Source organism: Myotis yumanensis, unplaced genomic scaffold (assembly GCF_028538775.1).
Source record: "Myotis yumanensis isolate MYYU_CA2020_CCGP unplaced genomic scaffold, mMyoYum1.0.hap1 SCAF_3, whole genome shotgun sequence".
NCBI classification, from domain to species: domain Eukaryota; kingdom Metazoa; phylum Chordata; class Mammalia; order Chiroptera; family Vespertilionidae; genus Myotis; species Myotis yumanensis.
The window spans coordinates 184,331,115-184,348,341 of record NW_027223754.1 but is presented as its reverse complement, the minus strand read 5'-3'; positions in this window follow the sequence as shown (position 1 = coordinate 184,348,341).

Here is a 17,227-nt window from a genome sequence, read left to right as displayed (position 1 = left end):
TGTGACAGGGGGCGGTGCCCCAACCCCCCAATCAGCCCTACCCTGAGCGTGACTGAGGGTGGCATCGCAACCTCCCAATCCGCCCTGCTCTGTGCATGACAGGGGGCGGCGCCCCAACTCCCCAATCAGCCCTGCTCTGAGCCTGACCAGGGGCTGCACCTAGGGATTGGGCTTGCCCTCTGCCACTCAGGAGCAGGCCTAAGCCAGCAGGTCGTTATCTCCCGAGGGGTCCCAGACTGCGAGAGGGCACAGGCCAGGCTGAGGGACCCCCTCTTCCCCCCCCCCGAGTGCACAAATTTTTGTGCACCGGGCCTCTAGTATATATATATTTATCTTTGATTAATAAAAAAGGGAAAGCAATAATTACTCCTATTAAAAAATAAATCTAAAACACAACTCATGAAAGCCTGTGAAGAATGAAGGAGGTGGTCTTCTAAGACCATTTAAAGAGATGAAATGAGACTTAATTTTGGCTTAATTAGCAATTAACACCAAATATTTACTTGTTGGCAAGAGACCAAGGCAAAACATGCAATTTGTTAAAAGCCTGTAGCCCTTTTACTCTGATGCAAATAATCCTATATAATAAAAGCCTAATATGCAAATCGACCGAAGTGTGGAACCGGTTGGTGGGGGACAGGGCCGGTGCCAGGCCAGCCAAGGTGGGTGTCAGCCGGCAGAAGGAGGGGACAGCAATTGGGTGGTGGCAACTGGCTGCAGTGGAGGGGCAATTGGGGAGCAGGGCTGAAGCTGCCCCCTGGTGGTCTGTGCACTCCCACAGGGATGTTTGTGAGGAGCGGGACTAGGCTGTCAGTTGGACATCCCCTGAGGGCTCCCGGACTGCGAGAGGGCACAGGCCGGGCTAAGGGACCCCCACCCCGAGTGCATGAATTTTTGTGCACCAGGCCTCTAGTGGTAATATAATTACCAGACAGATATCATTTTTTTTTTTCTCATCATCCATTTTCATTGATTTTAGAGAGAGGAAGGGAGAGAGAGAGAAACATCTATCAGATGCTATCTGTATACTCCTGGACAGGAGATCAAACCTGCAACTTAGGTATGTGCCCTGACTGGGAGTCCAACCTGCAACCCTTTCTTTTGGATGTATGGGATGTCACTTCAACCACCTGAGTCACCAGCCAGGGCCAGATATCATTCTTTTAAACATTTTAATTTCCCCCTAGATTTTGATACTTTGGCTGATAACATTTAGCAAGTCAGTCAAATACTTGTATAATATGACACATGATGTCATTTAAACTGAAAATATTGAATTGTGTTAAGTTTAAGAACTTGCAGTTGTATGACAATGAAAAGGTTATATTTCCTCCTTTTTAAAAAATTTATTTCAGAGAGGAAGGGAGAGGGAGAGAGAAATAGAAACATCAGTGATGAGAAAGAATCATTGACTGGCTGTCTCCTGCACGGCCTGCACTGGGGATTGGGCCCACCACCCGGGTATTGAACTGTGACCTCCTGTGCTCAATCACTGAGCCACACAGGCTGGGCATATTTTTCTCTTTTATGTCTCATTTGTTCAACATAAAAAATGAAATCAAACTTTTGTTGTCAAGTGTTTTTCCTTCAAAGTTTTTTTTTTCTCTTTCTGTGTTCTTCTCTGACTGGATAATTTCAAAGGTCCTATAATCTAATTGATATTCTTTCTTCTGTTTCATCCATCCTTTTTTAAAAAAAATATTTTTAAAAAATTGATTTCAGAGAGGGAGAGAGAGACAGAAACATCAATGATGAGAGAGAATCATTGATAGGCTGCCTCCTGCACGCCTCCCACTGGGGATCAAGCCCGCCATCAGGGCATGTACCCTTGACGGGAATGGGACCCGGGACCCTTCAGTCCCCAAGCTGAAACTCTATCCACTGAGCCAAACCGGTCAGGGCTCCTCCAAAGTTTTTAATGTGTATTCATTTAAAAAGACGACAATTCAGTTGAAAAGACCAGAAGTCCTTGGTCTATGCTCCCAAAAAATAGGATGGTTGTCAGAAAAATCAAAGGTGAGGAGATGAAATCATGCTTGTAACCCTGCTTGAGAGTTAATCATTAAAAAGTTCTGAGGAAAAGAGTGCCTGCTCTTTTCCCTTCAGAGGGTAAGAGGACGCGTTTGTAGAGACTTCCACGTTGGGTAGCTTCAGTCTGACTTGCCATTCACAGTAGAGCTGTGTTAAGACTTCGCTTTCCACGCACATCCTCCTCATCTAGAACAGCAACATGTGGTCTCCAGATCTTGCCACCTGAAAAATGACTGTGAACAACAGCCAGATCTTTCCTGTTCTTTACGGAAAAAAATTTTTAGATGAGCATTTTTTTTCTCCTCCATTAACCTTTTCTCTTCTGAAGTTTTATATGAAGAGAGACATTCTCTAAATCATTCATCTGAATAAATGTATCATTTATATCACATAGTCATAGAAATGTCTTCTCAGAGACTCTACATCGACCTCTAAGAAGTTGCTGCCCTGCTTCTTTTCAAAAGAATAAAATATTTAATGAAACAAACCAACAAAAGAATAAAACAGGATTTTATATTATGTTCAAGAGTAACTCTGAAACGTGGTTGTGAGTTAGGCTCCACAGGTCTGTGGAATGATCTTGGTTTAAGGCCTCACCAGATTGATAAGGTAGGGGAGTGGCTTCTAGAATGGTCTCTTCACGGACTTGCTGTGTAGCCTGCCTGTGCTCTTCTGGAGTGAAGAACACATTGATGATCTATACAGTGTTTCTAGTCATGTGACCTAACTTCGTTTTCTACATTATCATCAAATCTATGTTCCTATTCCTTGCCACCTGAGAACTATTTCAGGTATTTATTGCTGCATAACCAGCCACCTCAAAACTTAGTGGCTTATAAAAACAAACATTTTTGCCCTGGCTGGTTTGACTCAGTGGATGGAGCATCGGCCTGCAGACTGAAGGGTCCCGGGTTCAATTCCGGTCAAGGGCACAAGCCTGGGTTGCGGGCTTAATCCCCAATAGGGGGTGTGCAGAAGGCAGCCAATCAATGATTCTCTCTTATCATTGATGTTTCTATCTCTCTCTCCCTCTTCCTTCCTCTCTGAAATCAATAAAAATATGTTTTAAAAAAACCCAAACGAACATTTTATTATTACTCGATTCTTTGGCTTGACTATGACAATCTGGATGATTCTTCTGCTCTATGTGATGCTGTTTGGGGCTGTTGGCATATTAAGGTTCAAATAGACTAGAACAGTGGTTCTCAACCTTGGCTGCACATTAGGATCACCTGGGAATCTTTTTAAAATCCTGATTTCTGGGCCTCATCCTCCGGAAATTCTGTTTTTGTTACTAATGTGTGGCCCCACCCCATAACAATATAAGTCTTTGTTTTACTATGGTTGCTAATATAAAAAAATTTCTATATGTGACACGGTACCAGAGTTAAGTTAGGGTTTTTCAAAATGCTGACACGCCGAGCTCAAAAGGTTCGCCATCACTGACTTATGGTATTTTGTTGTAGCAGCCAAGGGAAGACAAAGTGTGGCTGGGATTCTTGGGTGTGGTTCCTTAGGAGCAGAGCCCTGAAAACAAAAAACACACGTTGTCTGGCACTCATGTATCCAGCGTATAATGATGAAGGGGTTCTTAAGAATAAGATGGCCTCATCTGTACTCGTGAGGATACCAGAGGAGAACACCTGGTTTGGGGAGGGCGGGGGGGAGGTTAGGTGCTGCTTACAGGAGATCAGAGTTGGGGGGTGAGAGATTCTCACCTGGGGAGGTCCAGGTGGAGATGAGGTGGTTCCACATTAGGAGCATGATGAGTTTCACTGGGGCTATCTGGAAGCTTGTAGATCAGTGGTTCTCAACCTTGGCTGCACATCAGAATCACCTGGGAATCTTTTTAAAATCCTGATTTCTGGGCCTCATCCTCTGGAAATTCTGTTTCTTTGGTACTAATGTTGTGGCCTCACCCCATAACAAAGAAACAGAATTTCCGGAGGATGAGGTCCAGAAATCAGGATTTTAAAAAGATTCCCAGTTGATTCTGATGTGCAGCCAAGGTTGAGAACCACTGTTGTAGATTGTTCATCATCCTTCAAGGGCACATCACGTGCCCCGTGTGGATTGTACTTTAGCAGGTCAGCTGTCCAGCTCTCCTGAGACGATCTTGTCTGTATAGCTCTCTCTGTTTCCTCCCTCTTTTCTCCAATAACACAGCAGGGAGGAGTCTGAAGACCAGAAGGATGAGTTTCCCCCCATACAGGAGTAAGCAATCTATTCTCCTCCCATTAATCAATTGATATCACCTATAAAATTCACACATATAGTGGGCCTTTCTTAAATGGGCAGCCACCATTTAAAATAAGAGGCCTCAGACTCTCCCTTGTTTACCATGACAGCTGAAGGGTAGAAAGGGAGAAGCCGTGGAACATCTCACACTCTGTCAGAGGCCTGAGGTGGGCAGGCAGCACTGAACCTGCAAAACGCATCAGCAGAGCCTACCGTGGTTTTTAATATCTGGGGGATTGCTCAAATGGAACGTCATAAACTTGGGTGGAGCAGACTGGAGAACCTGGCAAAGCTACCCAGTTAGAAAAACAAGCTGGAGAAGAATGGGAACAGAGCAGATGGGTTACCTAGAAGTTTCTCAAATTTTCTGAGCATGTTATGGGTTAAGTGGGATTTTATGAACCTGCTAGGGAAGCTCATGATTATTTCTGTGAGAAAATGTAATCCAATTTTCGACTGAGGATATCTGGAACACACCTCCATTTATCACAACTCCAAAAGGATTCCCGGGAATTTCAATTTCCTTTTACTCTGATCTCAGAGGTGGGAAGTCTACCCTCTAAGCCGAGACTCCACAGACAGAAGCAGGAACAAGCCAACCCAAATCACACGTGGTGGATGGGAGTGGTGCTTTTGTCTCCATGGAGAAAGGGGATTTCACAGCAAGGAGAGTAGGGTGTCCGGTGCCTGGGTCACATCCATACATACCAGTATATCGTTATGAAAAGTAAAAAAGCTTGGAAAACATGAAGACAGAGCCCAGAGCACAGGACTTGGCGGGAAAACAGGCTAGTGCTCCCCTTCCTGCATGTCAGTCCTTACTTCTTCATGCGTTGGTCAGGGTGCAAGTGGCTGGTAATGTCACTGAATCCTGGACTCACTTTAGAGCCTGCCTAGCACACAATGTCATATTGATGTAATATCTCCTGTCCTTTTTGTTCTGAGGCAAATGGATGGACTTGCTGCTTGGGTATATCCTGTGAACTCGTGGAATTGAATAGGGCTAAGCTTGGCCAGCACGTGACAGGTCCTGTCAGTGGGAGTAGTCACCATTGCTTCTCACTGACTTCATAGTTAAGAACATGAGATGAAGATAGCGTTTGATCTGGCTTGCACAGACTTGGTTCAGAAAAGTCTTAAAAATATAATGAAAGTGGCTAACATTTTCTCTATTATGTCTGTTCCCTAGATGCAATAATTTTGTGTTGGAAAAAAATATTATCGATATGTAAGCACACGGAAATAGAAGTATTTGGTGTTATGGAAAAACAGATGGATAACCTCTCTCTCTGTCCACTCCACACCCCTTCTCTTTTTTTTCTTCCCCCATTTTCTCCTTTTTAAAAGTTAATTTGATGAATAGATTAAGGACATCTTTAAATGACTATAAAAAATAAGGTTCATGTTTAGACAATTTTCCCAGCTGGAATGCTCTGCTTAAAAGACTCTGTTTTCATGGCCTGCTCTGTTTATTTTATATTCAGAGATGTGGGCACGTGGGAACCATTTGCAGAAAATATCTTTGTTTGCTTCTACGATTGATATAATACAGAAGCAGAGGGTAGAAGTTCAACAGGCTGCCTTTCTAAAGCCAGATGTACAATCTTTCTTTTTATTACTACTGGCAAGTACATTTATGACAAAAAAAGATGGAAGTTATGCAAAATAATGCAGAGATAAATCCATTCTGCCTCTCAAAGTGTACATAACACCCAAGATTTACAGAAACATGAAAGTTCTCAGTGATCATTTGTAGTTGAATTCTGGTGGAAATGCCTGGAATCATTTCACCTACTTGTGTTGAAAAATAATAATTAATGATAAAAGTGTGGTGCCTTGTTTTAGACCCTCAGCACATCTACTACCAATGATTGATTGCAAGAGCCTTCAAACTGATCTCTGATATTCAATTTCAATTTCTCCTTCCCCCAGTCAATCCATTCTGTATTTTGGCACCAGAATAACCTTTAATACTTCAGATTTGGCTATGGCTCCTCTTTTCCTTAAAATGTTGTAATGGTTGCTTCTAGAAGAAGTGAAACCTGTGGTCCGTTGGCTGAAGCTAGCTTTCAAGTATATATATATATATAATTTTCATTTGACCACATACTGTGAGACTGAAAAAACATGGAATAGTTGCCAACATTTGAAAATTGGAGAATTTGACAGAAAACTCTGGACATTCTGCTATTATTAAAAAACTGGAAGCTCTGGAAACACTAACCTTACATTTTGTTTGAAAATAATCGGACCGTTCCATTAGGAAGGGCTTGATTTCCCCAGTTTCCCACAGGGTCCTACACTTCCTGCCTTTCTTCTCATTTACACGATCTCGTTTTGCTCATTGACATGATCTGTTTGGCATTTACAGGCACTTACAGTTTCAACTACTGGACTGTGGGCTCAAATCCAGCTCCTCACCTTCATATACAAGGACCATCTGACTCTTATTAACTTTTTAGGTCCATTTCTCACATTTTCTCCTCTTGAAGTTTACAATTCAAAAATACAGTTTCCCTTAACACGCTGCGATTTTAACCATTTCCAGGCCTTTCCCTCTATCTGAAGAGCTTTCCCCTCTTACCAAACAACAGTTTTCTATTTCTTCTGGAAAATGTTTTCCTGATATCCTCAGTGTTAACCATTCCTTCTTTGTATGTTTTTTTTTTTCCTGAACATTGATTATATGCTTCCATGATTGCTCTATATCATTCTACATTTTACTTATTTGTGTAAAATAAGAGAAACTTTCTCTTATGAGCAGCAAGTATAAAATTCCTTGTGGGGAGATGCGAGTCCTTGAAGAGGGGTCAGGCCGCTTTGACAAGCTTGCGCAGGAGCTGAGCCCCAGGGCTACGCAGGGGTGTCCCAGGACTGGGAGGAACTCTTAGGGGACAGGACAGGACTGTGTGGTGGGGCTGGAGGGCAACATTGAGAAGATGGAGCGAAGAGACCTGACAGGAGGAGAGACATTTCAAATGGAGGAATTTTCAGATAAAAGCCACCAGAAGAATGAAATATAAAGATAGTTGAAAAGAACTGAAAGAGGTTGGTCCTGGAGAATGGATTAGGTGTGGTCGGGGGGAGGCAGTTGCTTTTCACCATAAACCTCCTGTAGTTTTTGAGTTTTAAAAACCAAATGCACATAAAAGTTTGAAAAATTATTTACAAATTATATTTAGGAAAACAAATGTAACAGTTGATTGTATGTGATCTGATCCTCTTCCGTGGTCCCATAAACCTCCGTAAAGAATGTACACAGCTGCCAAATTTGCAGTCATTCTTTTTCTGATGGAAACCAGGGAAGAAGCTGGGTTCTAAGTACTGGCTGTTGTCAGACCGGAGGCGTCAGCTTGAGAAGGTCAGAGAACAGCTGATTTCTTAGCTATGTTTGTTTTTCTAAGTACGATCTTAAAAGCATTTACAAACTAACACCTGCACTTACTAAGAAAATATTGCAGAAAGCTTGAGAGAAAGAGTAGTCCCCACCCTACTGTTTATCAGCACAAGTCCCATCCTGCAGGGTCAACCTCCTTTCATTCTTTTAAAGCAATTCTGAATTTAGCTCTTCAGGTGCTCATCCTCATAGCCCCAGATAATATGCTAAGATCACACAGAAAATTATATTTTCTTTTCTTTATTTACTTATTATTTTTATTGAATTTATTAAGGTAACATTGGTTAATACAATTACATAGGTTTCAGGTGTGCAATTCTACAATACATCATCTGTATATTGTATTGTGTTCACCACCCAAAGTCAACTCTCCTCCCGTCACCATTTATGTCCCCTTTACCATCTCCTACCTCACCCCGAACCCCTTTCCTCTGGTAATCACCATACCGTTGTCTGTGTCTATGAATTTTTTTTCCATTCTTAATCCCTTCACCTTTTTCACCAAGTCCCCCAGCCCCGCTCCCCTCAACCAACTGTTAGTCTGTTTCTATTTTGTTAGTTTATTTTGTTCATTAGATTTCACATATAAATGAAGTCATATGGTACCTGTCTTTCTCTAACTGGCTTATTTCACTGAGCATAATGCCCTCTAGATCCATCCATGCTGTCACAAAAGGTAAGATTTCCTTCTTTTCTGCTGAGTAGTATTCCATTATATAAATGTACCACAGCTTTTTAACCACTTATCTATTGATGGGCACTTGGGCTGCCTCCAAAGAGATTATTATACTTTCTAAGGACGATCAAGACAATATCTCTTCTCTCACATAACTTTCTTTCTTCTTTTTTAAATTTACTTTATTATGAAAAGGAAACAACATGAAATCTACCCTCGTAACAAATGTTAAAGTGTACAATATACTATTGTTGGATACAGGTGCAATGTTCTACAGCACATCTCTAGAGCTTATTCATCTTGCTTGACTGAAAATGTAGGCCTGTTGCTTAGTAACGTCTTATTTCCTTTTCCCCGTAGCCCCTGGCAACACCATTCCAATCTTTGATTCTATGAATTCAACTGCTTTCGGCACTCCATATAAGTGGACTCATAGAATATTTATCTTTCTGTGACAAGCATATTTCACTTAGCATTTTTTCAAGTCTTAGTTTTAAGAAACTTGCCATTCTCCTATCAAAAGGAAGAGTCTTTGTCCCCTCCTCTTGAAACTTGAAGGGCTTTTCTTCATTCGGGGTGTCGGGGGGAACCACTTTTTAAAAATTTCTTTAACTTTATAACTGAAATTTTCATGTGGATACAGGCAAGGCTGTCTCACACACTGATGTCATTAACAATTTAATCACACTCGTGCTCAGATACTAACAGGTGTATTGTGATTCTTACAGCTAAAGCTGAGAAAAATAAGTAATGTAGTTAGTGTGTAACCAGAGCACAATTCTCCATAAATTCAGACTTGAGCCTGCCTCCCACTCATTCAAGCATCTGGGGTCGCAGCAAGCTCTTTCTCTAGTCTCCTACCAACTGCTGCCTCCAGAAGGCAGAGCCAGGTGCCCTTGACCGGAATCGAACCTGGGACCCTTCAGTCCGCAGGCCGACGCTCTATCCACTGAGCCAAACCGGTTTGGCTCCCAACTACCATCTTATCTTTCTGCTCATTCTTCTGGTGACCAGATTGATTTTTTAAAAATATACACGTCTTACCAGGTCAATGTCAAGGTTGTATCCTTCAGTGGATAAAGGTGTTAGTGGTGCATTATTTTTCAAGACCGGTCTACATTGAGGAGGGGAGAGCAGTGTTCAGCAAGTGTCAGTGACTGACAGGTGATAGAAAGAAACGAGGGTCGAGCATGCTTATGAACATGTTTGAAATGACTGAATTCCTGACTTGTGCAAGGGTTGGAGGGTGGTGTGGAGCAGCAGAAGAAAAAGATTGATCTTGAGGCTTAAAAATGAAAAAGGTGAGATGAAAGGAACATGAGGTAAAGGTTGGAAAGAGAATAGAGAAAAATAAAATTGGAATCATAACTTCTGCTTCTATTGAGCTGGGAAGTAACAGAATTTTTACATTAATGTGAAGGAAATTATTGTATAAATGCCAGAAGTGTCTGTAACAATTCCCTAAAAAGATGTAAAGAAAGAGAGCCCAGTTGATATCGTAAAGGAGGGGAAAAATGTAAATCAGGAAATGAAGTTGTGGTTCCTTTTTGAAGTTCAGGAGAAGACCAAACAAAGTTACAAAAAAATTTTGCAGGGTTGCTTTTTTTTTTTTTTCTCTCCTGTGGGTTTAACATCACCATTTCCATGAGTCTGGAGGGCAGTTTCTGACATCTGTTAAATGATCTTGAAACAAGAACAGCGCAGGCCTGGCATGATATAAAGTGCAGTTTATAGATTAAACTTGCCTTCTGAATGTTGATTCTGGTACATTTGCTATTTGAAATGAGAATTAAAAGTAAAATAAAAATTATGGAAAATTGCCAGTTAATAAAAGACAATGAGCTCACATCTCTTTCAGAAATAGCTGTGGGTGACTTGCAAAAAATAAAATAGAGGCAAAGCAGGGAAATTTACCTGTTCAAGCAAGATGGAAGGTTTATGGGAAAGAGGTTGTAAACCTGTTCAGAATTGCCTTGCCCAGTGCTATAAACATTTGAAGATGATAGTGACAGAAAACATAAGCCAGTAGCTATCATAACATACCTATTTCATTGAGATATAGATAAATGTGATGCTGCCATCAAAAGCTTCCCCAATACTGCTTTGAGTTTAAATACGTTATAAAAGGTCAAAAACAAAATCAGAAAAAGAATTTTATAGCATAAAAATGGATTAGAATTAATAAATGAAACCCTATGTAATTGAAAGACAAAATCAAAAGGAATTTGTGAACTTCAGTTTACAGACGAGCTATACCAAATCACACTGTATGCGTGCCCATGTATGACTGGGTGGGATGAGCTTTACACAGAATCACCTGGACAAGGTGGCCTGCGCTAAGGGGGCTGCCCTAGCCAGGAAGAAGGAGGTCTCTTCTAATTTATTTACTCAGAGGAAATTGCTTTTCGTGATTCATCCACCAAGAGGGGGCGCATTTTCCTAATTCATTAAAAGTCTTGTGCAGAAAAAAAAACAAGTCTTGTGTAGAGTTAGTGCAACAAATCAAGAGCAGGAGGAGTGCTTGGATAGATGTGATAGAACATTGGCCTGTTATTATGTAGGCCCAAGGGTCAGTCCTTCCTGCATCACTGGCCATGAATGTGGCCTTAGCTTCTCTCAGTCTCGATTTCCTCATTGTAAAATCACCTAGATTACCCCACAGTGCTGCTGTGAGCTTTCAAAGTGATAACATATATAAAAGTGCTTTGTAAACTGTAAAACACAACTTAGTCTCCACTCAGTAACAGTATTGAGCACATACTGTGTGCCAGGCACTTCGTTAAGCTCTGCAGATACGAAGCTGAAAAAGAGAACAGTCCTTATCCTCGAAGAGCTAACAATCTATGGAAATGGCAGATGAATTCATAGTTATAATGCATTGTGATCTAGAACGTAAAAAAAACGCTATGGACTTGTCTCATTTGGTTGAGCATTGACCCATGAACCAGGAGGTCACAGTTCGATACCCAGCCAGGGCACATACCTGGGTTGTTCGATCCCCAGTGTGGGGCATGCAGGAGGCAGCCAATCAATGATTCTCTCTCATCATTGATGTTTCTATCTATCTCTCCCTTTCTCTTCCCCTCTGAAATCAATAATATATATATATATATATGTATATATATATATATATATATATATATTAAAATCAATGAAAACATATTTAAAAAAATAGTACTATGTATGTTAGGATAGGAAAATAAATACACAGGTAGGGGCCCACCTCTAGCTTAAAGTTCCCGTTGTGCAAATTAGAAAGAGAAACCCCTCTGTGCAGATAAATTGTGAAATATGTTCCCTCTCCCTTTGCAAAGACCAATCAGAAAAAGGCATCCTGACCAAGTCAGCCCAGGGCAGTCAGCCTAGTGGTCAGAGGGTCAGATTGGAGCCATCTCTTACACCCCCCGGGCAAGAGGCTATTGTGTCAGGCACAGCCTGAATCACTAGCTATGGTGGCCTGGCAGGGGTAGGTTTTTGTAGTTCTTGCTGTTGAAGATTGCAATTTAAAAAAAATTAGAGCAGGATACAGCACATGCAATTTAGGGGAAGAATTTAATTCTGGGGCTTACAGACTGATATTCTCCGGGGAGGGATGGGAGCACTTCGCCAGCTTTCCTATATGAGCTTGAACCGATTTTGTAGATGTGCCTCAGAGCCCATCAGGAACACAGAAACCACTCTGAGGGAGTTTAGTGTGGGAACTGGTCACACAGCGGATGGAACTGCTGAGTAGGCAACCGGGGGCGGTGAGCCAACCCCAGTAAGGGCAATGGCAGGAAGTTAATGTCACTCCTAGGGTGGAGTTAGTGTTACCAGAGCCTGGGGGCAGGGTCACTCTCTGGACAGTGAAGCCACTGTAGCCTGGGTGGTATGAGATGGCACTAGAGGGAGGAGGCGAGCCCTGCTGGAGGTGCTGCTGAAGGTGGAGAAGGAGGGGGAGAGGTGCCCCATTCTTTCCTCCATGTCTGCAGTCTCCCTCCACCCCCCTCCTGGCTGATTCAGTTCCTCTCACTACAGGGAACCCCAGAAAGGCAGTCTGGGAAAGGGAAGAGGAATGACACTTGAGGGCTCGCAGGCTCAAGCTTGGATCAGGAGAGAGAAGAAAGCATGAGGTTAAAACGATTAACCAAGTACTATACAAAGTTCTCATGATAAAATAGTTGTTTAAAAAGAAGGAGCATGCATGAAGAGGGGTTGAAGTTTGCAATTAAAATACTGATATCCAATGACCAATAAGGCTGTATATCCAACAGCAGAAAATGGCAAATAAAATGAACATAAAAATTTAAAACATGAAGTATAAAAATTTTCAGTCCATATCACTGAGACTTGGTGAAAAGGGCCTGAATTATATGACAAAAGAGTACACATTTTCCAGTGGAGAAATTTCCCTCCTTCATTTTGTAACAGGTATCAGCTGCGTGGAGTAACATGGAGTAACAGCCTGGGTGAAAGACAATGATGGTCTCATTCTGTCATAACTGAGATCAGCCTAACAATGAACTGTGACAAGAGCCCCTGCCCAAGTTTCTCCCTCTAGGTCAAGGGAAGGAGTATATTTTTAATCCTCACCCGAGGGTATGTTTTTTATTGATTTTTAGAGAGAGAAGACAGGAAAGAGAGAGAGAAACATTGATGTGAGAGAGAAACATTGATCAGTTGCCTCCCATTCATGCCCCAACTAGGGATCGAACCCGCAGCCTGGGTATGTGCCCTGACCAGGAATTGAACCCACAGTCTTTCAGTGTAAAGGAAAGAATGATTTTTGAGGCCTCCCCACAAAATGTCTACTCCCCCGGTGTGAGTCCTTCTGGCCCTTAGTTCTTCCAGATGCTGAGGTGAAACCAGGTTACTCTAGGTGTGAGTCTGGGTGCCTAGTGCCAAAATCAATCCTGTTATTTGGGACTCTTACTGCCTTTCTTTAGAGTACCCATTTGGCACGCTCTCTGAGGATGTCTTATTTTATTTTATTTTTGTTAATCCTCATCCGAGGATATTTTTTTTCCATTGATTTTTAGAGAGAGTGGAAGGGAGGGAGGGAGCGGAGAGAGAGAAACATTGATGTGGGAGAGACACATCAATTGGTTACCTCCCCCACGAGTCCCGACTGGGGCCAGGGATCAAATCTGCAACCCAGGTATGTGCCCTTGACTGGCAATCAAACCTGCAACCCTTCCCAATGCAGGCCGATGCTCCAACCACAGAGCAACACCTGCTCTTAGCAGCTTTTTATAAAAAATATTTTTAAATTGACTTTAGAGAGAGAGGAAGGGAGAGAGGGAAACATCTAGTCTGAAACCTGGGCATGTGCCCTGACCCAGAATCAAATCAACAGCCACTTGATTTATGGGATGATGCTCAACCAACTGAGACACACTGGCCAGGGCTCCAGAATATGTTTTAGAGACAGGAAGGAAGAGAGAGGGAAACATCAATATGAGAGAGAAACATTGATCTGTTGCCTCCTGTCCGTTCCCTGACCGGGGATTAAACCTGCAACCTGCATGTATGTCCTGACCGGGTATTGATCCTGCAGCCTTTTGGCACATGGGATGATGCTCTGACCAACTGAGCAACCCAGCCAGGGCTCCCAGTTTGCTCTCTCTTATGTAAGCATCTTCTAAGACAGTGCTGTCCAATAGATTTTTCTGTGATGATGTAAATATTCTATGTCTGTATTGTTCAAAAGGGTAGCCACTAGCCACAGGCAGCTATTAAGGACTTGGAATATGGCTAGTATAGCAGAAATGGAATTTTAAGCTTAATGTTAATTATTTACATTTTAATAACTATATGCGGCTAGTGGCTATCCTTTTACCATGCGGGGTAGTGTATCTCTGTGGTATTGAGACTGAGCCTTTGGATTATTTCACTGGTTTATTCCACAAGGGGAAACAATCTTTCCTTTATTTGCCAAGTACTTCCTGGAATTAAGATAATTAACTCAGACCACCAAGATAGACTGAAATTTCACTGCAGCCCCAGACTTGATAATTCTATTGTTTATGTCCCCAACGCCCCATGCAACCAAGGAGATTCCAAACCTCTCTTCCTGATGAAGTCAGGAGAGATGAAGAGACTTGGGAAACGGTTCCTTGGCCAATGTGAGTCTAGGAAGAGAGGGCCAAGGGCAGCACTTTATTGATTTATTTTTTAATTTCTTTATTGATTAAGGTAGTACATATGTGTCCTTATCCCCTCATTACCCCCGACCTCCTCACTCATGCCCTCACCCCCTCCCCCCCTGTTGTCTGTGTCCATTGGTTAGGCTTATATACATGCATACAAGTCCTTTAGTTGATCTCTATCCCCTCCCCCACCCCCCTACCTTCCCTCTGAGGTTTGATGGTCTGATCAGTGCTTCTCTGTCTCTGGATCTGTTTTTGTTCATCAGTTTATGTTGTCCATTATATTCCATAAATGAGTGAGATCATGTGATATTTATCTTTCTCTGTCTGGCTTATTTCATTTAGCATAATGCTCTCCAGTTGTAACAGCATGGATGGAACAAGGGCAGCATTTTAATTGTTCATGGCCACCTAGTGGTGTGGAAAGTCATTTGCAAGTTCTTTTTTGCCCGAGAGAGACACAGAAAGGCTAAGAGGAAGATCCATGACATCTCTCAGAGGATGCCGCCAAAGAAAACAGCCAATACCAAAGTAAAACAGTAACAATAGCAAAAATAACAAAACCAGAATGAGATCTGTCCCAGAGGGTGCCAGTGGAAGGCAGAGTACGACAGTAGACTGGAAGCCTCCTAGCCATACAAAATGATGACCCCCTGCCCTAGCCAGTTTGGCTCAGTGCATAGAGCATCAGCCTGCAGACCGTAGGGTCCCAGGTTCGATTCCAGTCAAGGGCACATTACCTCAGTTGCAGTCTCCTCCCTGGCCTGGGCCTTGGTCAGGGCTTGTGCAGGAGGCAACCAATCGATGTGTTTCTCTCACATCAATATGTCTCTCTGTCTTTCCCTCTCTCTTCCACTCTCCCTAAAAATCAATGGAAAAATATTGTGGGGTGAAGATTAAAAAAAAGATGACCCCTTAAGTTTATTCAAGTTTCCAGGGCTAAATGAACTGCCTTAAAAACAATATCAGAGATTATCATACCAATTGGTTGCTCAAGAAGACATGAATGGGATGAGGTGCTGGGCTGGGCCAGGGCAAGAAGATAATCAGGTATGTCCAGGAGGTTGAGCAGACTACAGGTAAAAATTTATGTCTTTAGTATGCAGATTTCTATGCTTGATCTTAAAACAGGTCTTAAAACTTCTCCCGCCACTTCTTGTAATAAATGATAAACTTCCCAGTCGTCACCCCTGCCTTTCCTTTATCATATTTAGAAGAGAGTAGCATGTCAGGATGGCATTAATTTGGAGTTCTATCTTTTTTCATTTTTCCCATTTTTGCAATGACTTCAGTGGACAAAGAAGTGAATGAAACTCCTACCTATATCCATTTTTTATATAATAAGAGTGCCTTAGCATTACTGCAGCGGTTGCTACCACAGTAAGCTGGGTTACAGATGTTTTCCACTGAGCGTCGCATGTGCTATAAAAACACACAGCCAAACTCCCCAGATGACACTGGATACCCTTTATTATGAATAAAAACGACTCCCTGACTGTTCAAGTGAGATGTGTTATCCTTGCTTCCTTGCTCTCGTTTGCTTCCTTCTTAGGATGGCGTTAGTTTGGAGTTTTAGCCCATTTTTGCAATGACTTCAGTAGACGGTGCTAGCCATCAGAGAGTATGGAGATAACGGTTTGTTATCCAGAAAGCACAATAAAAAGTTATCAATAGCATACATGGGACCAAAGCACACACTTGGAAAAGGGATGCAAGCTTGCTTTGAGAAAGAATTAAATCACACATGTTCCTATGTGATTTAATTCTGATTCACAACAAAAAACTTTATGGGCACTTAACCATCTAGTTCTCTGCTTTATTTCCTGATAATGAGGCCCAGAAAGCATATATTTTTTGACTTTATACTTTTTCCCAGGTTTGCTTATTTCAGTAAGTAGAGATGAAAAGAGTATTTTTGAGGTATCATATAGCATTTTTTTTATATCTGGGATATTTTAATATCACCAAAATGGATCTAAATTAAGATGCATATGTTACCATGCTGAGGGCATTCAAAGCAATGTAAGTTGGCATCCTGCTCAGGAGACCTTCCCAATTATGCTCTGTGTCAGAGGCCTGCACTTTACTGGTTAGGAGTATGAATAGCTTTGTCTAGCCCAAAAAGGCTAAGAATTGAAAATTACATCTCTAGAGGACAACAGTCTTTGAATAATTCCACAGACTGGCTCAACTTTCCATCCCACTTATTCAGTTATTACTGAGGGCCTAATTTGTGCCAGTCATAGTGATTGTGAAGATGATGAACCTAATGATAGACTCTTCTTTGGAACGCTTCATTAAGGCTCTAGTTCAGCTGGTTTCCTGTGTCACTATGTTTATCGTCAATGACTTTCTATTCATGCTTACTGATCCCTTGGACTACATATGCCTTTGTCCATAGCTGTCAATCTGAAGTGGTTTTCTTTTCATTGGAAACGCCAGATCACTGTCTGGGGAGCAGTAAACAACTTTATGGTTATTGTATTACGAAAGCGTTTTAGGCAAGGAAATGGCCTGAAAGTGGTCACCTCGTCTTATTTTGCTTGGCGTGCTTATCATTGGTCTTAGTCCTGAAACCAAGAAATCTCCATATCCATCTTAGTGTGTGGTCTCCGGTTTAAAAGAAATGACTTGGCAGGACTTTTACTAGAAAGATTAAGCATCTCTTTGGATCACTTACCTACTCAACATAATGGAAAAATGACACCAAATCCTCTTTGAAATTGCAGCTATTTTATAAGAATAACGAAGAGGAAT